Source organism: Symphalangus syndactylus, chromosome 4, assembly GCF_028878055.3.
Source record: "Symphalangus syndactylus isolate Jambi chromosome 4, NHGRI_mSymSyn1-v2.1_pri, whole genome shotgun sequence".
In the NCBI taxonomy this organism is placed as follows: Eukaryota; Metazoa; Chordata; class Mammalia; order Primates; family Hylobatidae; genus Symphalangus; species Symphalangus syndactylus.
This window is the reverse complement of record NC_072426.2, coordinates 113250935-113275426: the sequence shown is the minus strand read 5'-3', so window position 1 is coordinate 113275426 and position 24492 is coordinate 113250935. Positions and strand designations below refer to the sequence as shown.

Here is a 24492-nt window from a genome sequence, read left to right as displayed (position 1 = left end):
AACGGGAAACATTTTAGGATCATTTATTCTCAGCACAGAAATAAAGGTGCTTCTTGAGGTTGAATTGGACTCTGGTGCCTCATCTTCAGGACTGTCCTCATTAACTTGTTGGGATCTTTTACATGTCACTTAGCATAGAATCTCACCAAATAATGCTTCATTCTACACCTTTTAAAACCCACTGGTTTCCAAAAATGTAACAAGAATAGATGGCAAAAGCCCTAAAGTAGAGAGTTAAGTACAAAGCTTCAAATTGGCATGGTTAATAAAAAAATTAAGGATTGCTATGAGGCACTTCAGGCAAAGCTAAACAAACTAGGGGATTGGGTAGTGTGAAAGCAGATGAAATTTAATTTGGTTAAGTGTAAAATAATGCACTTTGGGAAAAATAATCTAAACTTCTCATAATCTCTGATAGGCTCTGAACTCATAGTAAAATAATTTAAGAGTCGTGGTTGATAACTTGGGGAAAATATCTGTCTGGTGTGCAGCAGCAATTTAAAAAGCCAATAGGATGCTTGGGGTTAAAAGAAAAAATAATACAGAAAATTTAAGATAACATATAAAACATTAGTGCTATTCGGTGTCCAGTTTGGGTTATCACAGGAGATATTAAATCCCAGAAAAGAGACTTGAAAATAGTTTAGAAAAGTAGTGAGACTTGGGATTTATATAAGCTTGCTGACTTGGAAAATGGCATTTTTGAAGAAGGAAAAGAAGGTGTGATACAGAGAACGGGAATAATAATAATTTAGAAAGGGCCACTTCCTCCTTGGTTCTAGTGTCACATGGTATAAAAAGGCAACACTTAGTGAATTCAACAAAAAAGAATATGTAACAAAGATAGAAGGTGGTCTTTAGCCAGTGTTCCGTAGTTGTAGATTTCCCTGTTCCAGGAGGGGACCTGTATTTGATTAAGGGGCACAGAACTACATTAACATTTATGTCTGTTCAGCTGAGAATGATAAGTGAAGTGTAAGGAAATCCCCTGTGGGGCGCAGGACGGAGCGGTGCTGCAGAACGAGGAAGGTTCAGTAGAGTGCTGCTCACAGCCGGGAAGGGAAAACTGAACAAAAAGGCTCAATGGCAAACCCAACTGAGGCACGTTCAATTTTTCTATTACATATAGAATATTTACTTTTCCTCCACCTGTACGCTCATGGTTCAGCATTTCCCACTGCAACAATTGGCAGGGGTGCGTCTCTGAGGCACAGTGTGGTGTAGGCTCTGACAAGGGATGTCCCCGGGTGGAATAAGCAGGGGTGGGGAGCAAGGCTAGAAACATGTTTCCCTCAAGTCAATATATCGTGCTGTCTTTCTCCAGTGGAAACTGTACTAGCATTAACCTGGCCCTTGACCCCACTTTAACCTCACCTCCTGAAACCCATAATCCCGGGTTATCCATTTTCCAAATATAAGTTACTACTGAGCCGTGCTTCCTGCTGTGAACACAGCCTGCCCGGTGACGGCAGTACTGTTGTATTGACAGATATGTCTGTTACCAGCTGACACCTTGGAGAACTGATTGATTGGCTCAAACAAAAATCTAGAGATTTATGTGAAGGGCCAGATAGGTCCTTCACAGCATTTTCTCAGTTCAAGATGTCACTTCTGCCTTACGCACAGGAAGCTAAAGAGCAACCACACTTCTACAGGTATTTAGCCAACAGAAAGCAACCCAATTTCCACCTAGTCCCTGTGAAATTAGCATCTGGGCTGAGATTTGCTGGCCACTCTTCATAAGCCATATATCAGCTAAAATGATACCTGAAATCAATCCCCCCAAATACCGTGAGACTCCACTTTTCCCCTTTCCATGGTTTCTCACATCCTTGAAGCACATTAGCACTCATACGCCTTGTCTTAGTCTGCTTGGGCTGCCATAACAAAGTCCCACAGCCTGAGTAGCTTAAACAACAGACATTTATTTTCTCACAGCTCTGGAGGCTGGAAGGCCGAGGTGAAGCTGTTGGCCGGGTTGCTTTCTTCTGAAGGGCTCTGCTTGGTTTGCAGACAGCCATATTCTTCCAGTCTTACATGGTCACCCTTCTGTGTCTGTGTCCAAATTTCCTCTTCTTAGACGAACACCAGCCATATCAGATTGGTGCCTACCCTAATGACCTCACTTAATTACCTCTTTAAAGGCCCTGTCTCCAAATACAGTCACATTCTGAGATGCTGGGGGTTAGGACTTCAACATATGAATTTTGGTGAGAGACACAATTCAGTCCATAACGTCCGCATTTTACCATCATGAACTTAAAATTCAAGATTTAATTACTTTGCCTAGACCATGTGGCAGGCCACTATTAAATTGTCATTAGACTTCCCAGGCCCCCTTCTCTGTGTATGAGAAGCTTGCAAACCACAAGCTGCCCCCTGCTCACTTGCCAATCAAGGACTTTTCTTAAAACACAGAATAGCTCCACGACCCAAAACCCTCAGTAGCATTTTAAATTCAAGAAATCTATTTGTTTTATCACAGAAAAAAAAATTAGTGCAGAGATATGTGAATGAAGGGACAGATCTCTCCATGCAGTGCCCCAGGCACTGGGGAGCCATATTGTTCATGCTGGGTGATATTTTTCCAAACAATACTCTGCAGTGCAGCACCAGCGGAGCAACAGCCCAGCAACCACATGCAACCTGTTCCTGCCAGTGGGGATCACCACATTCCGTACAAAAATAAAGAGCCGTGTTTACTGCCCAATTCACTCATCAAGAACACTCTGATCCCAGAACAAGCATAGGGAACCATTATATTCCTCCTTCACAGCCCGTCCAGGGGAATTAGGAATACAGCTCTGCTGTCATTTTATTTTCTGCCCAGAGCCCTATGAAAGTGAACTCTGATTATTAATATTTTAAACATGTAAACAGCAAAACCCCATCCATGTCCTTGGTCTTGGTATCAGGATCCGGCACCGTGTGGGAGGACCCAGAAACTGAGGGGCAGGCTGTGGTTCAGACATTGGGCACCCAGGAACCATGTGGCTGGGTGGCTGTCAGTTAGGAATCCAGGTATCGGCCCTGGCCTCACGAGTGTTTGTGTCCAAGCTAGCCGCCTTCTTTTGTATAAATGTAAGGGGTACAAGTGTAATTTTCTTATATAGCTATGTTGTGTGGTGATGAAATCCAGACTTTTAGTGTATACATCACCCGAATAATGTATGCACATAGTACCGTTCAGAGATTTCTCATCATCTACCCTCCTTCCACTCTCCCACCCTTCCTCATCTCCAATGTCTATTATTCCACACTCCATGTCCACCTGCACACATTAGCTCCCACTTGTGAGAACCAAGCTAGCCTTCTAAACCTCTCCAGGATCTTTCTCTGGTGACAACAAAGAAATGAAGCAAGAGAGTGATCGGAGATGAGGGCAGGGGCTGCAGACTTGGCCAAGGCGTAGCCCATAGCAAAGGCCCGAAGGACGGGGTACCCTTCCAGTCCAGTTTAATTGGTCCTTCAGAAGAATGGAGAGAATAGCACATTGGGGGACTAAGTAGGAAGATATGAGAATTGTATTAAAAGCAATACAAATGTTTCTTTTTAAGGAAGGGAAGGAGATTCTTGAGAAAGGCGACCCACACACGCACACAAGAAAACATCAGCACTCATGCAGGAACAACGAGAGGCCATAGGGAAATATTTTTAGCAAGTGGAAGTCAATCACAGCAGGGAGAGAAGAGGGGCGGGTAAAGAAGGGGCCTGGAGCCTCGCAAGTGAGCCCAGAGCCCTGCGGTGGAAGCCACCTAAACCAACACCATTCTCCCTCATCCCGTGCCTCGCCAGGATCGCTTGGAATGCCATTGGAGAGGCAAGATGGTTTTAGAAACAGGAAATTGGAAGTGTTCTGCTTAAAATGCTTCAGGCTCTGTGTGAGAGAGAAAGAGAGGGTCTGTGTGTCGATAAGAGGAGTGCTTGTGTGGACGCTCCCAGGTCGGCTTGCGGGCAGCTGGGCGGCATCAGGCGGGCCTGGCCTTGTTGACTGCTCTCATCAACAAAGGCTTGCTTGTTTTGCATAGCCATTTTCCTTGCATTTCAGAACCAAGGGTCCTTTCTTCTTTTTTTCTTCTCTTGCATCAGAGAAAACTGTTGTGTGCAGATGCTCAGGAAGGTAAACATATGCATTTTAATATCTGTGGCTCCCCCACAGTCAGTGAGCTATTTCCTCCACCCAGGTGGAAAGAGGATAGCGGGCCTCTCTGACATGCTGGTTAGTCTGAAAACAGACCGCTAAATGCATAATGAAGAGCCTCCGAGGAGTCAATCTGCATGTTAAAATGGTGTTCAGCAGCCCGGGCTGTCACACAACATAATTTGAAGATGAATGTGCATCCAATCAGACGGCCAATCGCTGACTGGCAGGGTCTTGGCTATTAGGATTACCTACCTGTCTGCTCGGTGGCGGTGGGGTTTCCAAGGAGCCACGAGTTAACCAGCACCCCCCAAATCTGTGACCAGACAAATGAGCCCTCTCTTGGGCATCCCCAGATTTGCGTGGTCAGAATGATGCCGAGAGACAGTCTGAACCGGAGAGGAGCAGTTAAAGAAGCGGTTATTGATCCCAACAGAAAGACACAGGGCTTTCAGCATGTTGGAGTCCAGGGGCTGGAAGCAATAACAAAGGAAAATGTTCAGCTTGACACTTGGAAGCAGAAAAGCAGGTTCTGAGCAGCCCCACACCAGCAGGTACTACCTGCCATGAGGTTTGTGTTGCAGCCACTGTAGTCGCTGCTGCCGCCACCACAACTACAGTTCGCAGCCAGTAACAGCCTTCACATGAATGATGTGTAGACACCACTTTTGTCTCTGAACGCTTGACAGCAATTAGGACCTGACTCCAGGGGCAGAACATCACAGGAACACCGGAACACTGGAGAAATGAGGTTAGAGCAAAGAAATTAGCCATCTGCCTGGTGAAGACTGTGTCCTGGAGGTAGCATTTACGTAGGAACAACAGGCAACACGTATCCATTTTCATTGTCCTGTGCTACAGATAGACAGAGGACAAAAGGGCTTTAAGGACCATGTTTTCTTTAAGGCCCCTGTACCTAGCGAGGCTGCATGTCCTTTTTTTCCCTTCATTCAAAATGCCTGCTGGAGCTGCTGCTAAATGACAAGCCCTGGGGAAGGATTCCTATCAGCTGAAGTTTTATGCATTGCTCCTTTCTTGAGGTTCCCAAACACTGAAAATAGGCAGCCTAAAGCCAAATTTGGAGCATAGGAAAGGGCAGCAAATACAGTTGTAAGGCTCTGCTTTGAATGTTGCAAATCTTGGAAAAAATATTTTTAGGTGAAAGATGATTCCCAAATTGAGCCCCAAAGATGTTCCAGCAGCTCAGAGCTGTGGGGTTGACATCGGAGGCCTACTGTCTTAAGTGAAGCCTCACCCATAGACACTGTAGGTTCTGGGTGCGCACACCACTAGCTCTGGCCAGCTCCTCGGCAGTAAAGAAGCTCAGTTTGCAGCTGTTCCTTGGCTGAACTTTGCCATTCATTACAGGACAACCAAAAGGGGCACCAGGAAGGCCCACCTCCATTTAGCATGTCTATTGCCCTCCTAAGGGCCCTGTTAAAGTAGGGAAAGCCACCCAAGGAAGTCTTTTATATATATATGTATGTATATATACGTATATATACATACATATATATATATACACGTATATATACGTATATATACATATATACGTGTATATATATATACACGTATATATACGTATATATACGTGTATATATATATATATACACGTATATATACGTATATATATATCAGCTAACATGTCCATGTGAACTGTTAATAGTTTCACCATTGCCAGTTTGGTCAAAAAGTCAGTCCCAGCACAGTGGCTCACACCTGTAATCCTAGCACTTTGGGAGGCTGAGGTGGGAGGACTGGTTGAGGCCAGAAGTTTAAGACCAGCCCGGGAAACATAGTGAGACCCCCATCTTTACCAAAAAAAAATTTGAAACTAGTTGGGCATGGTAGTGAGCTCCTATAGTCCAAGCTATTCGAGAGGCTGAGGCAGGAAGACTGCTTGAGTGCAGAAGTTTGAGGCTACAGTGAACTATCATTGTGCCACTACACTCCAGACTGAGTAACAAAGTGAGACCCTGTCTCTAAAAAAATCACAATAAAAAGTCAGTGAAAGTATTGAAAAATGTTTGGCTGTTTTTTTTAAAACTGATTTGACTCGTCATGATTTATGGGATGGGGATATAAGTCTAGGTTTATTACTCAGATCTCTTTGTCCCCTCCCTTCCACTCCTCAACAAGTTCCTTCAATGCTGCATTCCATGGGACAGTTCCCCATGGTATCCAGCAACCCTTCCATCCGGTCCAATTCAGCCTTTGTTGGACCAAACTGACACTCATATTATTATTCTATCAAAGAACACAGATGGGTGGTTGCACATGGGGATTTTCTCATCTTTAGCATTTTATGCTGTTCATTTTAGTAAACCACTTTGACCTTAGGGTGCCAGATATTTTCTCAGTTTTTAAGGAGCAACAACATCACCATGAATAGATGGCTGGTGTTGAAACCAGTGCCATGCCCCAGCCATGGAACAAGCTTGGCTTGGGCTCAGTGCCCTAAAAGTAAAACCACACTTCACTGCCCTGTGTGAAGCCCGAGTGTTTCACCACATTCTCCCCCATTTGCCCACCTGTGAATTAGAATAATATTAATAGTTAATCCTGCCTAATGCAGGAGAACAAATGAAGCTAGTAGAGAAAATAGCCGTAATGGGTGTGCTGTACAGATTTTATATATATATATATATATATATATATATATATATATATATATATATATATACATACATGAAAATGCTCTGAGATCATTAGAAGAAAGCTCCTACCACAACAATCTAGTGATAGAATTGGGATTTTGAGATTTACCAAACTTTTAAATATCATAAGCTTTGCCACATTTAAACAGCATACCTTGACCTTTTAAACTATAGAACTCTCTGGCTTTATATCTATTTGTAGATATAAAAGGCTTTCCCTTTCATTGTTCAGGCCCCAAAAGTGCAGCAACTGAATTGTGCAGCATAAATTATGATCCAAATAGGAAAAGGTGGGTGGGTTATATTGCTTCATGTTGTAGAGTGTTTCTGGGTTTTCCTCTGCAACTCTATTTTTCAGTGATGATGTACAACACCTTTGACAGTGGTAAATAATAAAAATTTAAGAATTTATAATACACAATTCAAGCAACATCCAGAGAGTAATGCATTTTGGATAAGGAGCTAGTGAAACCAGTTATAGTAGTTGGGCATAGGGATGTGAGTGCTGAGCATTCTAACAAAGATAAAATGATGATTTTGATGGTTTCCTATGAGCAAAGGGGAATTATCAAAGCCTGTGTAATTCTTTGCCATCAGAAATGTGCAACACATGTCAGGTGCAGTGGCTCACGCCTGTAATCCCAGCACTTTGGGCGGCCAAGGTGAGCAGATCACGTGAGGCCAAGAGTTTGAGACCAGCCTGGCCAACATGGTAAAACCCGTCTCTACTAAAAATAAAAAATTAGCTGGTTATGGTGGCACGCACTTGTAATCCCAGCTACTCAGGAGGCTGAGGCATGATAATCACTTGAACCCAGGAGGCAGAGGTTGCAGTGAGCCGAGATGGTGCCATTGCACTCTCTAGCCTGGGTGACAGAGCAGGAGCGAGACTCTGTCTCCAAAAAAAAAAAAAAGAAAAGCAAGAAAGAAATGGGTGACCCATGCACAGCCACATGTAGACAATAAAAAGCAGTTTTTTCAAGGATTACTCAGGAGAAACAATGAAAAGGGGGAAAATACAAGGTAAAGCATTCCACCTGTCTTCTGGAGTTTGGCAGAATAAGCACATGCACATTTGAGGTTGGTTAAGAGTCTCTCCTTGGCTTGAGGTTGTTTGAACTGTGTCCTGAGTGACAGTATTTGTGGTGTCTGCCTTCTAGGTAGATGGTTGGCACCCAGAGAATTCTCAAATTCAGTAGACCCAATTCTCTTCTTTACCGCAAAGGTAAAGACCTCAGAATCTGTGAACAAAGAAGGAAGGGCCTCCTGGCACCAGTTGAGTTTTCTGGGTCAGAGCCGTCCAGTGGAACTTTCTGGAATGGGAGAGATGTTCTGTACCTGCACAGCCCAATATAGTAGCCACTAGCCAAGTGTGGCTATGAACACTGGAAAAGTGGCTGACACGCCTGCAGAAATGAATTTTTAATTTTATTAAATTTAAATGTAAATAGTGGGTACCGCCTCGGACAGCATGGCTCTACGTTACGTGGTCTTCATAAGGAACTGGAAGTCAGGAATGGCAGTGCATCTGCTGGCCTAGGGGCGAGGGAACAGAGCAGAGTCTGCAAGCTGACAGAGAACAGCACTTACAGTAGCAGCATATGGCTTGCGCCCTACAACATAACGAAGACTGATCTGTGACAGAGTCCGGGAAACATCTTTCCCTGTCGGCCTCCCCTCCTCCACTCATTCTGATTGCAGGGTGGAGAAAGGGCCTCATAGTCAAGCCTGGTTATTGTCAAGCTCAATTTGCCATGACTTTTATTTTCCAAAAAGCAATCTGGCCAGCTGTGGCTGAAAATGAAATCACCAAAGTGACAGCCCCTCACCCCTCCGCTGATTATTGATTTATAAAGAATCCAGTCCGTGTTCCAGTCTGTCCTCCTATCCTATGGTCATGTGTATCGCTGGCAGATCCCAGGATACAGATGCCGTCTAAGAAATACTTTTTAATATGGGCAGTAAATAGTAACTTGTATTTCTAAATTTGAGGAGATTTTTACTGACCTTTCTCAAACATTTTAGAAACAATCTTAAATGTAAAAAATCAGGACTATAAACCTGAAAGACATAATTAAAATTGTGACCACTAGGACCTTTGGGGTGATGGGGCTCATAATTTATTTTTAAATTAAGTTTCTAAATTTATTTCCATTATCTTCCACTCCACCAGCCACCTGATGATAACACTTTGGGATTCTGAACTGAAGAGCAGCAAAGCCAACTAAAAACCTACTAGAGTTATGCCTTCTGTGAGGTGTGTGAATCAATCATTAGCATTTATAGAGCCCCCCAAAGACTGTTCCTCAGCTCTTTAGGGAAATTAGGGCAAAAATAAAATAGATTACATCAACCTTGCTCAAAAGGCCTTGGCTAACTGGCTGGGGCAATGGTCAGCCATTGTATGTATGCACGGCCTACAGAAATCTTGCAGTCATATCTTCCAAGGGTCCTTCCAACCCTCTTTTGTCCAATTCTGAATCAAAGTAGGCTGTGTAAAGGCAGATTTAGAATAGCTCACAGCATTTTTTTTTCTTTTTCTTTTTTTTTTTTTCTTTGAGACGGAGTCTCGCTCTGTCACCCAGGCTGGAATGCAGTGGCGCGATCTCGGCTCACTGCAACCTCCACCTCCTGGGTTCAAGCGATTCTCCTGCCTCAGCCTCCCAAGTAGCTGGGACTACAGATGCCTGCCACCACACCCAGCTAATTTTTGTATTTTTAATAGAGACGAGGTTTCACCATGTTGGCCAGGGTGGTCTCCGTCTCTTGACCTCGTGATCCACCCACCTCGGCCTCCCAAAGTGCTGGGATTATAAGCATGAGCCACTGTGCCTGACCAGCTCATAGCATTTTCTATGGGAACGTGGAACCACAAGGGCCTTATAAATGTTATGGAGGTAGTGCTAGAGATTCGCCCTCAGGAAGAGTAAGGGAGGTACCCAGTCTCTAATGATTCTTTATGAAGAAGAAGGAAAATAGTAACTTCAATTCATCCTGACGGGTGATCCAACTCAATGGTTTTCAAGTGAGATAGCAGATCTTAAATCCCCATCTTTTTCTCCTTCCACTGTGGCTGCCCTCTGAGACTTAAGGTCAGCCCGCTGTGCTTTTTCTCTTGCTCAGAGAAACTCCCCTAAAATTCTCTGACCCTGATAAGGATGATGTCCCACTGGGTTTTACTCTTCTGGAGGAGGCAAGGCCCTCACTTCACTTCAAAAGTGCACAGCCCTATGAATCTCTAAGTCTAAAATATTGTCTAGTCCATGGAGGTATAAACCATGCAGAACAGTTTCTTTTTCTCATCTCCAGCTCTCTTGGGATAGCAAGTAACAACCTGCTTTTATCATGGTATTCTTTTATTCATCATTTAATTTTTTCATTCAGCCAATATCATTGCATCACCCCAGCGTGTCAGTTGCCTGTCCAAGGCTTGAGAATACCGTCATGAGCAGGGTGGATAAAGCTCTCACTCTCAGAGTGTGCACTTTCTAGTAGCCAGAGAAGGCCCATGGAGGTGACACTTGAGCTGAGACAGAACGACAAAAGGAGCTAGCCAAGGGAAGAGCTAGGTCAAGAGTATTCCAGCCAAGGGAGCAGCTGGCACAAAGAGAGCAAAGCTGGCTTTTCAGGAACAACAAGAAGGTCAATGTGGCTCAAGAGAGCAGCAGGGAGAGAAGGGTGGGTAAGATAAGGGTTCAGCAGAGGGCAGGAGCCAGCTGATGCACAGCCTGGAAGACCATGGTCAAAAGTGCCAGTTTTATTTAAGCATTATGGGAAGTCTTTGAATAGCGTTAAGCAGGTGAGTAACATCGTCTGATTTATGCTCTAAAAAGCACCTGGGCTGGGCACCATGGGGCATGTCTGGAGTCCCAGCTACTTGGGTGGCTGAGGCGAGAAGATTGCTTGAGCCCAGGGAGTCAGGGCTTCTGTGAGCCATGATGATGCCGCTGCACTCCAGCCTGGGCAACAGAGCGAAACCACATCTCAAATAAATAAATAAATATATATATATATAAATGTTTTAAAGCAGGTGTCTGGAGAATGGATTGAAGGACAATACAAGGCTCCTCCTGGCTGGGTCCAAGCAAGTGATGATGATGGCTTGGACTGGGGAACTGGCAGTGGAGACTGAAGACTGATCAAATTCAGATCTTCTTGTGGCAAGGTCTGCTGAAGGACTGGATTGGGCGTAGGTAGAGGAGGGAAGGAAATGTGAATGATTTCTTGAAATGTTTACTTGGCCAACACAGTAGATGTTGGTATTGTTTTCAGGAGTGTGGAACAAAGAACCAGAAATTCTATTTGGACATATTAAGTCTAAGATCCATGTTAGCCAGCCTGTATTTTGGGTTACCCTGCGTTTCCATAAGTTCTTCCTTCTATCTGAAGAACCGTCAGCTTTTCCGGGGCCCTGTACCACATCAGCTTTTCATTTAAACCTGTAGCTTTTTGTCAGTTCTTCCTCTCCCAAGCCCTGGAGAGGAGTGGAGGAGTGTCCCTTCGAAACCCTTCCTATATTTGAATACAGTCACTGTCACCCCTTAACCTTTTTTCCTCCAGGATAAACAATGCAATTCCTTTCATCTTGCTTTGGAGAACCTTTCTTCCATCCCTTTAATCATGGCTATTGCTGCCCTCTGTGCCCCTATAAGTTTTTTACATGTCATTTTGTAGATGCTGGAGCCAAAGTAGGACACAGAAGTCAAATAACAGTGTCACGCCAGTAAAACAAAGAGAGCTTCCTGGCCTTTACATGTCACTCTCTTTCTAAGCCATCCCAGGATCATGTCCTTTTCCCATGAAAGCCCTGTCCGGCTGATCCTTGGCCCTGTGACCTCTGCCCCTGGCTTCTGTCTATGCCCAGGCTTTGCCATCCAGTTTTGGTGCCTTTTGTTTTGGGGTTTAAATGTACCATTTTGCGCGTATCTGCTTTCAGTGTGTTTCCATCCTGTTTTTGTGGGGACCATCCAAACATGGTTCAGGGAAAGCCTCAGTCTACCTGAGAGCCTCTGATAAAATGGCCAGTGGCTGCAACTCTACACTTTTCCCTGAAGCTGCCAGGAGCTTTGTTATTTTTCACTTATCTATCAGTGTGGTCTTCGGAGTGCTTTCTAAACACTTATCACCTAATCTGCAGAGTCACTTCCTTAACCCTCCCAAGAAGGGTTCCAGAGAAAGCAGAAAGGAATGTAGGAGGTTTCCAGGGCCCTATATCACAACAGGAACCATTTCAGACGTAATCAGATCTCAAATATCTCTCTAATTTAGACATATCAGCATGTTACAGCTCTTCCTAGACTATCATAACACCTCTGCAACAAAATACAACAAAAATGAGTATCCCAAAATAAAATTAGAGCAAAATGCCATAAATTAACAGCAATTGACATCAAAGAACTGTTGATTTACAAAATAATCATTTTTTTCAGCCTACATGCATTGGAAAATTGTCTGTGCAGATGCATTTATCATTTGCCTTGGGTTAATACATTCTTATTTGGCATGCTATTTGGTGGGAAATATTTATGTAAGATTTTTATTTCCCATAAATAAGTTAAATGGCAGCCGTAGAAGCAGAGCTTATCATATTATTATTTGGCTTTGCCCTATTTCCCTGAGTTGGGGGAAGATGCAGAGTTGCCTAACGGTTGCAAGTTGTACCTTAGAAATATTTCCTAAGCAGTCGGAACCATAAAATGCTTTAAACTAAGCTGAAGGTAACAGGCTTTTGAGGGAACCCTGAGTGTAGCAGAAAGAAAAATAGGATGGCAAAGGATGTCCACTGTGCTTTTCACCCTGTCAGCAGATGATAGCAACTGTTTGACGTGATATACCAGAAAGATAGAAACAATAACAATGAAACAAGGATGCCTTGGAAAATAAAATGCAAATCTGAAATCAAACGGAATCGTTCTGCCCCCCGAACCACTCCTCTCTGCTGCAGACTGCCCCCTCTTTTCCTTTCCGGGACCACAGCTCATCGTTTAACCTGGGAGATTGTAAACTCCAGTTTCATTCTTCATCCTTAATTTAGCTAGACAGACCTTTGAAATGGCAACTAAATTACCTTTTGGTGAAATCAAATCTTCCCTACTAGCCTCAAGCAGAGAGGAATCTAGACCGCAAGGGCCAGCTAATGTGTCCCAGCAGCTCCCAGTCACTCTCCTGGAACCCACAGAGGGTGCGCTCTATTAAAGTGTTACTCTCATCCTTTGTCCCCCGCAGTTTATCCTGTAGGGGGTTACTTTGCACAGCCTTTTCTTTTCTGACTGCCTGCCTAGCAGGAGGTTGCTTAGGGCAGTAAAATGTTTATTACCTGTTTATTGTGTGAGTAACTGCAGTCTAGGAGGAGAAAATATTTCCCAGTTTACCTAGGGCAATGAAAATAGGATTAAGAGTTCTGAGGGCTAAGGAAGGAGCAGTATAAAACCCAGAGAATCATATACCATGCAGCCATGAGAAGCCCAAGCACCCTTGCATTATCCTTTCATTCTAGTCATGGTGACTTTTCCTCTTATTCTCAGACCCGTGTAATTCACCATTATGGATCTGGGGATTGCTGGTATTCTAAAAGGAAGTCTTTCCCCAAAGAGAGTTTGGCCCACATCCCAGGTGTAGCTATCAAATTGCACCAAAAGACAGATCATCGGCCTGATTAGCGTTTACATACACATTTATTTCTCTTTCCTCCAAAGTAAGTTACAAACAGCTTAATTTCCACCAATTCTGCAGTTTGGAGATTCAATAAGATATCATATAGCAGTTCAAGCCATTCTACAACTGCCATTTGTAGTAAATTCTGTTATCATGGTTTAGAATAATTCATGTCTAAGATTTAAAAATTACTATCATAAGTCTTCAATTAGTTCTTAAACATGATTTTCCTTCTGCCATCCTCCCCTCCCTCAATTTTTTTCTCTTCTTGAAGACTCTTCCTGTCTTGATCATTAATGGAGCGACAGAGTTTAAGTCCTTTTCAGACTTCACACAATTATACTTAGCCATCTCTGAAGATGAAATTACTAGGGCTTCCTAAAATGCTACTACTCTTAGAAGTGGGCTATAGGATTGAGCTGTAATTACTTCTGGAGTCTGTTGTCTCTTCATTCATTCATTCATTCATTCATTTGTTCCTCTATCCTTTTGGCAGATATTGATTGAACTCCTACTACGTGCCAGCCACAGTGCTGGCCACTTGAGATAAAGCAGTGAGCAAAATAGACATAAGTCATCCCTGCCCTCATGTTGCTTACAGACTTGGAGGAGACAGTAACAGAGTATCGCCCAGTTAAATAAACAATTGCCAAGTGTAGTAGTTGTCAAGGAGGATTTGTTCAGATGAGACAGTCAAGATCAGGAACATTTTGACCATTATTTCTGCTTCTGCAGTGAGATGAACAGCCAAAGCCCAGCTCTGGAGCTCAGCATTCCGACTTGGAGCTGAGCCAAGTCCTGGTGCTCTGCTGCTCTTTTCTGTGGCTCAGGCACATCTCTTGTCCTTGTTTGTAAAGATGAAGCTCACATGGCCTGCTGCAAAGGATGGCCTGCTATGGCTTGCTTCAACTCCTAACCATGTGCTTTAGATCCCAAACTTGAAAACTGTTGCAGAAATAAAGCACCCAATTAGAAACAACCCATACATATGGTTTCACAGTGGTCCGGTTGTTTGTAATTTTTCATCAAATTGAACATTTCTCAGTCATCTTCTTCAAGTGCCTGTCTCAAATCTGAGGTCCAAATCCATCGAGGTGCTTAAGTACAGTCCACACAACATGAATTGAAGCGTGGGCGATCTGGCAATCTTTATGTCAATATGATACATGGAAAGGGTTGCCAGATAATTCAGACTCCACAGATTCACTCTCCTGTTTATCTGAATTGTTAGTTTAATTGATTGAGGAACTTCAGAATCTCCTTTTTTATCTTGTTTTGCACAGGCTCATCTTCTCTTCCCATTTACACTTCGCCTTTTGGTAATGTGCTCACTGCTACCCTGTCCTCGGCACTACCTAGGATTGGAATTATTTTTCTGTAGCAGCAGAGATCCATGGACACGCACACTTCTGACTAGTGAAGAGGAAACTCTAGGGCAATGGAAAACAGGTGCCAATAACCAGCACAGTCAAGCATTTATCCTCTTGAAAATTGTATTTCCCTGAGCATTTAGTGTTATCCTTTTGCAGTTGAAGAAGCTGAAGCATTGGGAGAGATTTAAGTCTCTGATCTGATGAACACCACTCTGAAGAGTGACAAGGCTTAGCAGTCATCACAGTGCCATCAGATATCAGGATGCTTGGGATTGGGTATGGCAATGTGAAGATGATGAACTCTTCTGCCTTTTTTCTGTTTGTCATCATGAGCGTATGGCGAGCCAATACATTTCAGGGCTGGAATTAAGGCTAAGAATCCCAAAGCCTGTTGATAGTTCTATCCTCAGCTTCTGGACTTCAGTTATACAGACTGGCTTTCAGGCTTCTTTTTAAAACTACCAAAAAAATTGGGGCATGTGCTTAGACTTTTAAAATGTAATACTTGAAATAGTAAAGCTGATTTTGTTATAATGTTATCCTATGATCATAGAGCTAGAGGAAATGTGATACATTATTTTAGGGTTAGGGCCCTCTACTGATACTTTATTCTTTTTTTTTTTTTTTTTTTAAGTAGAGACGGGGTTTCACCATCTTGGCCAGGCTGGTCTCGAACTCCTGACCACGTGATTTGCCCTCCTCGGCCTCCCAAAGTGCTGGGATTACAGGCGTGAGAGATACTTTATTCTTTCCTATGGTATTCCTGAGAAGTGGCTTTGCAGCCTCTGCTTGAAGACCTCCAGTGACAGAACATTCACTGACTCATTTTACATTTGGGAATTTCATCCTCTTGATGCTTGCTATAATACAAGTTAATGGAGGGTCAATAATGTTAAGATAACTTTGGCCGGGCGCAGTGGCTCACACCTGTAATCCCTGCACTTGGGGAGGCCGAGGCAGGTGGATCACCTGAGGTCAGGGGTTCAAGACCAGCCTGGCCAACATGGGGAAACTATGTCTCTACTGAAAATACAAAAAAATAGCCAAGTGTGGTGGTGGGCACCTGTAATCTCAGCTACTTGGGAGGCTGAGGCAGGAGAATCACTTGAACCCAGGAGGCGGAGGTTGCAGTGAGCTGAGATTGCACCACTGCACTCTAGCCTAGGCAACAAGAGCGAAATTCTGTCTCAAAAAAACAAACAAATGAACAAAAAGATAACTTTAAAAATATCTGTGAACTAGGAAAGCAAGAGCTACACCTGAAGAAGTGTAGGTCCTTTTACCTCTTTTTTTTTTTTTTTTTTTTTGTTTGAGACGGAGTCTCGCTCTATCGCCCAGGCTGGAGTGCAGTGGTGTGATCTCGGCTCACTGCAAACTCTGCCTGCCAGGTTCACGCCATTCTCCTGCCTGAGCCTCCCCAGTAGCTGGAACTACAGGCACCCACCACCGCGCCCAGCTAATTTTTTGTATTTTTAGTAGAGACGGGGGGTTTCACCATGTTAGCCAGGATGGTCTGGATCTCCTGACCTTGTGATCCGCCCACCTTGGCCTCCCAAAGTGCTGGGATTACAGGCGTGAGCCACTGTGCCCAGCCTTTTTTTTTTTTTTTTTTTTTCCACTTTAAGTAGAGGTGGCCTGGTGTGGGATGGTTCTTTCTAGACATAGCAATGATTCCCAAACTTCAGTGTATCACCTGGTGAACTTGTTCCAATTGAAGATACTTGGGCCCCATCCCAGAGATCCAAATCTGGGATGGGCCCCTGAAAGCTACATCTTCAAAGCACCTGTAGCTGATTCTGGTACAGGTGGTCCCTCTGGATTACCTAATTAAGAAACTCTGTCCTAGGCTGGGGAATTTGCAGTTAAATAAGCTAAGGGTTTCCTGAGAAATCTTTTACAATCTTCCATTTTCTCAACCAGAAAATTATTTCCACCAGCTAAACTCTAGAGGAGCAGTGTATAAACTATTGAACTCTGCCCTTTATTTTACATCCTGTAGTCCCAGATATTTACATAAAAAAAAGATTGAAGTTTGAATGAATTTCTTCCCAGCATTTGCTAATGAGAGAAAGGTATAGGAGCTTGTGTATCCATGGCCACAGAATCTTATCCCTCTTCCAGGGAAGGAAAGAACTTCTTCACTACCTGATGTTTTATTTATGCATTGAGTCATTTAAGGTGGCTGGTCACTGGAATAGTTAGGAATGACACCGCAAAAAGGGTCCCTAGATATACAGGATGATCAGCCCATAACACGAGGCTCAATCTTAGGAAAGTTCTAAGAAATGGCTTTGGTTCTTGGACCCACAACAGTGTACAGTCTATACAATGGCTGCCCAAAACCCTCTCCAAAATACAACCGTTTTAAAGGAAAAGGGCTTCTCGTTCGATGTGCAGCGTAATACATCACTGCCATTTTATAAACTGTAGCTGTAACTTTGGGTAAAGACTTCATGAATGGATAAAACTTAAGATTCTGAGTACTGTAAAGAGCTCTCCAGAAGGAGGGTATGGTGTGGATCCTTCATGGAGGGTCTTTGAGGTTTCTTGCCACACTTGGTCCTCCTAGAGAATTTTCTAAAGCACACAGCCACATCCAGTTGTTAATCCTTTCACAACCTCTGGGCAGCCTTCTCAACCTGGTATTCTCTGTCTTCAATACCCGCCTCCTCTCCCTAGTCCTATCCACTCATCCTTTCTGCTGGATACATTTTGCTTTACAAATACACAGGCCATCCTATCCTTTCAAGAGAAACTTTCTCTGATGTCATTTACTTTATTGTGTAACATTTTGTTGGGGGCCAGAAGATCTGGAGGGTCTTTGGAGTTCACCTTTGGGCTGAGGGCTACTGAGCTAATTCTAAAAAGAGATCAGCAGTTGGCTGGCTTCATTCCAGGGAAGATTCCAAAAAAGCAGGGTCAGACTTTTATTTTTAGGAACAAAGAGCAACTTTCCAACTGAGCGCCTGCCTCGCCCTCTGACATCAGTATCCTATTCTGTCCTGCTTCAGCTCAGCCACCACCAATCTCCTCCTCCCTATCCACCAACTCCCTTAGGAGCCTGGGAGGAGCTTGTTGCCAGGGACACAAACAGAATAGTCTTTAAAAAAAAAAAGTGTAAGTGAAGAACTAAAGTGGAGACTTCCGTTTTCCTTCCCCGACCCTTGCCCTGTCCGTGGGAACAACGGTTAGACTCTTAAAGCTTCCATACATTTAAGCCAGAAGTGTCCAAATATTTTTTGCCAATACTGTATACTTAATTCATAGGCAAAGGTAATGAAAATTTCTAACATGTCTCTGAATCCTCCTAACAGACAAGGAGTCTTGGCTGGGCACAGTGGCTCATGCCTGTAATGCCCGTACTTTGGGAGGCCAAGGCAGGAGGATCGCTAGAGCCCAGGAGATTGAGACCAACCTGGGCAACATAGTGAGACCCTGTCTCTACAAAAATAAAATAAAAAATAAAAAACTAGCTGAGACATGGTAGTATACACCTGTGGTCCCAGCTACTCAGGAGGCTGAAGTAGGAGGATCGCCTGAGCCCAGGAGTTTGAGGCTGCAGTGAACCTTGATTATGCCACTGCACTCCAGCCTGGGCAACAGAGGGAGACTGTATCTTAAAAAAAAAAAAAAAAAAAAAAAGAGGCCGGGTGCAGTGGCTCACACCTGTAATCCCAGCCTTTTGGGAGGCCAAGGTGGGTGGATCACCTGAGGTCAGGAGTTCAAGACCAGCCTGACCAACATGGAGAAACCCTGTCTTTACTAAAAACACAAAATTAGCCAGATGTGGTGGCACATGCCTGTAATCGCAGCTACTCGGGAGGCTGAGACAGGAGGATGGCTTGAACCCAGGAGGCAGAGGTTGTGGTGAGCCGAGATCACACCATTGCACTTCAGCCTGGGCAACAAGAGCGAAACTCTGTCTCAAAAAAAAAAGAAAAAGAACCTTGACATGGAAGGTCTTTAGACTCACCATATTTTATTGCTGGTGGATAAGTGTCATATTTACATGTAGATTTTCATGGTGACTGTACTATTGAGCCTTGCAGTCTCTTGTAAGATATGCCACTCAAAATAGTTTCCCTAGGAAAGGCTCATCATGGTAAACTAGGGTGTGTCACTACTGTGCAGATGGCCTTCTCTTGTGGATTATAGAACAAAATGAACAAGAGAGCACCCTAATCAAAGCAGCGTGTCTTGTGTTCCATGCACCTGAGATGTGTTCTCAGGAGAGTGTGTTTTGACACTTATTCTACTACATCTGGATTCGGGGACCCCAGAGCCTCTCTGGGCATGAAGGATGCATCTCTTCTCCTGTAGGAGAAGAACACCCACCCTGTATCCCTGCCTGCCTGTTCCCAGCTCCAGGCTGAGTCATTGAAGCCCAAGTCTTCTTTGCCAACCTGAAGGGTTCTGTAAGCCTTTGCTAATGGTAGGGCTTCTGCTTCTGCTGAGACTCGGAGTTCCTTTAGTAAATTCACCAGGAGGTGACCTTTGGAAAGAGACCAGGACTGTTCTTCCTAGACACCATGTTGTTACCAAAGCAGTCACAGTCAGGACTGGGGCTCAGTCACCCCCTGGGGCTGCCATTTCCCCATTCCTGTAGGGTCATGTACACCTTCTGTCAATGTTGACTGAAGCCAGGTGAATTTAAACAGTCACATCCTATGTTATCACCTAAAAGAAAAGGGGGGGAAATATATAATTGACCTGAGGGGAAGCAGGATGTTGAAGAGTGAATGCCCAGCATTCCTGTTGGTCCAGGAGAGCCACGATAGCTTTCAGGCCTTGACTTCTGTCTACCCAGACCCCATACATCAGCCAGCACCATGGGATGCTGCCGCAGGACTGGTCTCTGCCCTGGCCCACCAAGGCTACCTTCTCAACATCAGCGTAGTACTGAGAGTAGCAGCAGGAATCCACATTGGTTTTGCTTTATTTCCCGAACATTAGTAGAACAGTTTAAACATGTGGTGTTACATTGCTATTGATTCATAAGGAGGTATTTACAACTGTAAGCCCAAATATAATACATCTTTATACTTGAGCCCATACTGTTATATTGCTATGGCCAAATTAATCTGAGCAATAGTAAATACTAATACTTGGGAATTATAAAGCAACTTGTTTCTGAGAATCAAAATACTTATCAGAAGTTATTTTTTACAAGAACCTGATATTTAAGCAAATAACTTAAACTTGTGGCATAAGACTATCAAAAATATATTTGGCAAAGTTCTAAGTCCTCAAAAGCAAGTGCAACAAAAACAAAAATTATCAATTAGGACCTAATTAAAGAACAGCAACACACACACACACACACACACACACACACAAAACTATCAACAGAGTAAAGAGACAACCTACTGAATGGAAGAAAATATTTACAAACTTATCCATCCATCAAAGGACTAATATCCAAAATCTATAAGGAACTTAAATCGTCAAGAAAAAACTCATTAAAAAGTGGACAAAGGACATGAACAGACATGTTTCAAAAGAAGACATATGAGTGGCCAACAAAGATATTCCACCAAAATAGGAGACATCATCTGGTGAAAAATTACAAAGAAAATAAAATAAACTTGTTCAGAATTTTGACATATCCTCATCTAGAATATAATATGCCATTCTGGCCATCACATCTCAAGAAATAACTAACTAGAACTAAAAAAGGTTCAAGGAGGAACCAAGTGATCAAAGGTGGTGGTCCTTAACCTTTTTGGAGTCATAGACTCCTTTGAGATCCTCTCTAACCCTTTACTCCAGAGAAATGCATGTGTGCACACACACGGTTTTGCATGACTTCCATGCTAATCTACGGCTAACTTGGGGTCCTCAGACCAAAGTTAATAACCTTTCATTTAAGAAATACTATGTGAGAATAAATTTAAAAGTTTGGATTCTTCTGTCTGAATACATAAAGACTGAAAGGAGCTATAATGGGACTCCAAAATCACCAGGTATGTGATTAATGTAATATATCACACGCATGTTCACCAAATCCTGGTATAGTAAGACAAAGTCGGAAGGACCATTATGGAGTTTGAAAGAGGCAAATTCAAGAAGAAGAAGAAAAAAAGAAGCATCACTCATTTGTATGGCTGGTTTCATAAGCATAAGGAATTTCATTAATGTAAGATGTGGTAAGACCAGAACTATAAGTAGTTTTTAAGACAGCTTAAACCAATTTCATGGATGATAGATCTGTGATGAGATGTTAGCGAAAACTCAGTGGTTTGGTATGTGGCCCTCACAATTTGAGGTTGACATCAACATAGACAACCGTGCTTTCCTAACGAACACATCCGTCAGCACGTCCCTTGGTGCCACCAAAAGAGATTCCGTGCCAAGCTGAATAGCTGAGTGGTAGGCCTGACCCAATGTGGACTTTTTTGGTTAGAATTAATCACCTATGCCCGCTGGAAAGTTGTTGTGATGCTCATGTTTTATTTTGTCCGTTTGTTTCTTTGGGAGGCAAAGGAATATAAATTGGGTTACAGAGTAATCACATTGACATAATAATAAAGTAGACAATAATAGTCATGTGTATACTTGTTATGTGTACACAAGGTATTTTTGTGAAGTGGGAAGGAACACATACTGTTACCCCCAATTTTTCATGTGTGGATACCAAAATACAGAGGGCAACTAGCTCAGCCTCGCACTTAACGTCTCATGACATTCACTGGCCCCCACGGCCATGCCTGCAGAGCTGGCCTGCAGGGAGATGGCACAGTGGCAAACCTTGGTCTTTTCTCAGTTTTGTTCTTCATGTGCTGAGTGCCCAGATGCCAGAACTTTACCTCCCCTTGACTTAATTTACCTTTTTATCAAATAGAGTGGATGATTTCTAAATCATGGTAGAAGGAAAGGGCAGAGTTGGAGTTGTCGGGAGAAGAAGGAGAAGATCTGAGCAGTTGCCCCTTCTATTGCTGTACTCCAGAGAAAGCAGCTGGGTGTGGCCGGTTACCATAGGTGCCAAGCCCTATTCTGTCATGGTTTCTGGTTGTTTATCAAAGGAACCAGAAATTGTTGGCAGTTCCCCTCATTGACACTACCTTGGCACCTAGAGCTTTAAAAAAATCACTTGTGACTGGGCGCAGTGGCTCACGCCTGTAATCCCAGCACTTTGGGAGGCCAAGGTGGGTGGATCACCTGAGGTCTGGAGTTTGAGACCAGCCTGGCCAACATGGTGAAACCCTGTCTCTACTAAAAATATGAAAATTAGCCGGGCACGGTGGCGGGCGCCTGTAATCCCAGCTGCTTGGGAGGCGGAGGCAGGAGAATCGCTTGAACCCGGGAGGCAGAGGCTTCAGTGAGCCAAGATCACGCCACTGCACTCCAGCCTGGGTGACAGAGTGAGACTCCATCCCAAAAAAAAAAAAAAGAAAATTACCATGAAGGGAGTTAACTGAGTAGTGTCTTATGAAACAACCAGTGAGACTCACTTTGTGGGAAGAGAAACAGGAAAAAGGGGAAACTAAGAAGAAATACACAACACTTTGCCCAATGATCAGCACATAGGTGCTCGACAGATACTTCATTGTTTTTTTTGTTTTGTTTTGTTTTTGAGACAGGGTCTCACTGTATTGCCCAGGCTGGAGTGCAGTGGCATGATCATAGCCCACTGAAGCTATGATCTCCTGAGCTCAAGTGATCCTCCCACCTCAGCCACCTAGTAGCTGGGACTACGGGCACGCACCACCACACTTGGCTTATTTTTTTTATTTTTTATTTTTAGTGGAGACGAAATCTTGCTATGTTGCCCAGGATGGTCTCGAACTCCTGGAGCAATCCTCCTGCCTCAGCCTCCCAAAGTGCTGAGATTACCGGCATGAGTCACCACACCTGGCCAATACTTCATTCTTCATGGATGGAAAAGATTGTAGACTTCTAAGCATTTTCCAAATAAAAAAGCTATGATTTGATTTCCAACTTTTAAACATTGCATGTCCTTTGCCGTTTACTACATCCTCCAAAAAAACCTTGAAATGAAGAAGGCCACCCTTAAAATACTTCAGAGGCTGAAAATATGATTATTACATTGGAATCCTTTAGCCTACGTGATATTTCTTTAACTTTGCACTTTCAGGCCCAGTAAAGCCAAAATCAGGGTAACCAACGTCATTTTATAAAATGTTAAAACCCTAATTGCAGTTCCTTTTTTAAATTATTTTAAAGATTACTTAACAACATTAGACAGTGCAGAAAAGAAGCAAGGGAAGCATTCCTAATCCTACCATCCTAAAACAACAAGTAATTTCATTTTTAATATTCCCTTCCAGTTTTAGACAATGTGCATACATATTTTTTCCATGTGCCCCACAGTGACCATCATGGTGAACTTATCATTTTTTACCAGATATAACATGTAAGGCAGATGAGAGGGAGATGAGAACCAAAGAAAATAAATAATAATCCTTTCAGTCAATGGCAGCCCAAATGGCAGCTGTTAGTGGGGCTGCCTAAGATGAGGTAGGCATCTCTCTCGTCCCAGCTAGGAGTACTGACCAGCCTGGGGGACCGGTCCCAGGGTAGGCACTGGTGATAACTTCATAACCATTCACATCGAGGATGGGCCCACCTCTGCCTCAGCCCCTGCTTCCCCATGAACCCAGGCCCAGCCCTGCATTGGGAGCTGCCCAGAGTAGGTGCAGTCGCTGAAGCAGGAGTGTGGCTGCGATGCCAGCAGTGAGCCACGCCGAGCTCATTGAAAGCAAGCGGACTTCCTGTGGCCCCTGCTGCTCTCAGTGGGATGTGGACAGTGCTTTTACCTGTAGAAGATGGCACCACCCCACAAAAGAGAACACACTCAGTGTCTGTGCACAGCACTCCCTTATCACCAGGAGATGTTGCTATTCTTTCCCCGCGTTTCCAGTAGAATGCCCAATAACAACAGCAACCACATTCTCCATCAGGTTTCAGGCTTTTCGGAGTCACAAAGTGCTCTCGCATGCATTAGCTCACTAGATCTGCACAGCAACTTCAGGAGGCCACCGGGGTGATCTCTGTCAGCCCCACATCAGGCAAAAGGGCAAGTGAGACTTGGAAAGATGAGACAATGTCCTCAGTCACAGAATGAAAGTTCAGTGGCTCTTGGACCTACTGACCATTCGGGAAAAGGTCGTAGCCTCCTCTGCCCGGCAACATGCAGGGGCACAGACGTCCCCTTGTCCATGCTGTTTAGCAAGCAGCCTTGCCAGGCATGTGCACAGGAGTAAGTAGGGGCCTTTCCAGCCGGGCATTGGTGAGCAGGGCGTGGAGTTGCTGATAAGGGAGTCTAGCAAAAAGATGTTTAAAAATAAATGAATCCTGCCCATGATGGAAAAGTTTTGCTTGTTAGCAGGATTGCCTGTCAGCAGGACTACAGATCCAGGTATGCAGTGTCTTTTTGGTGCTACCATTTCTGTCTCGTGATATTAAAAAATAATATATTGATTACTGCTACTTCAGTTTGCTCAGCTTAAGGAAGCTATTTATTTTTGAAAAGTGGCAAAGTGAGGAAATGACTTTCTTCACTTGGCATGGCTTCTGAGATTTTGGAATCTCAGAGCCTACCCTCTACCCCTTCACCCATTTCTTGTGGGTTTAGAAAAGGAGCATATCAGTTCAGTATTATTTTTGCAACAGAAGCACTTCCACTTTGGCTATTTTTAGCACGTCA

At 43.7% G+C, this 24492-nt stretch overlaps 1 protein-coding gene across 4 annotated transcripts in view; it reads left to right on the top strand.

Annotated features, from left to right (window-relative positions):
- Positions 1–24492, top strand: part of MAML3 (mastermind like transcriptional coactivator 3) — a 441377-nt gene that overhangs the window by 369903 nt on the left and 46982 nt on the right. The gene's annotated exons all lie outside the window — the stretch shown is intronic.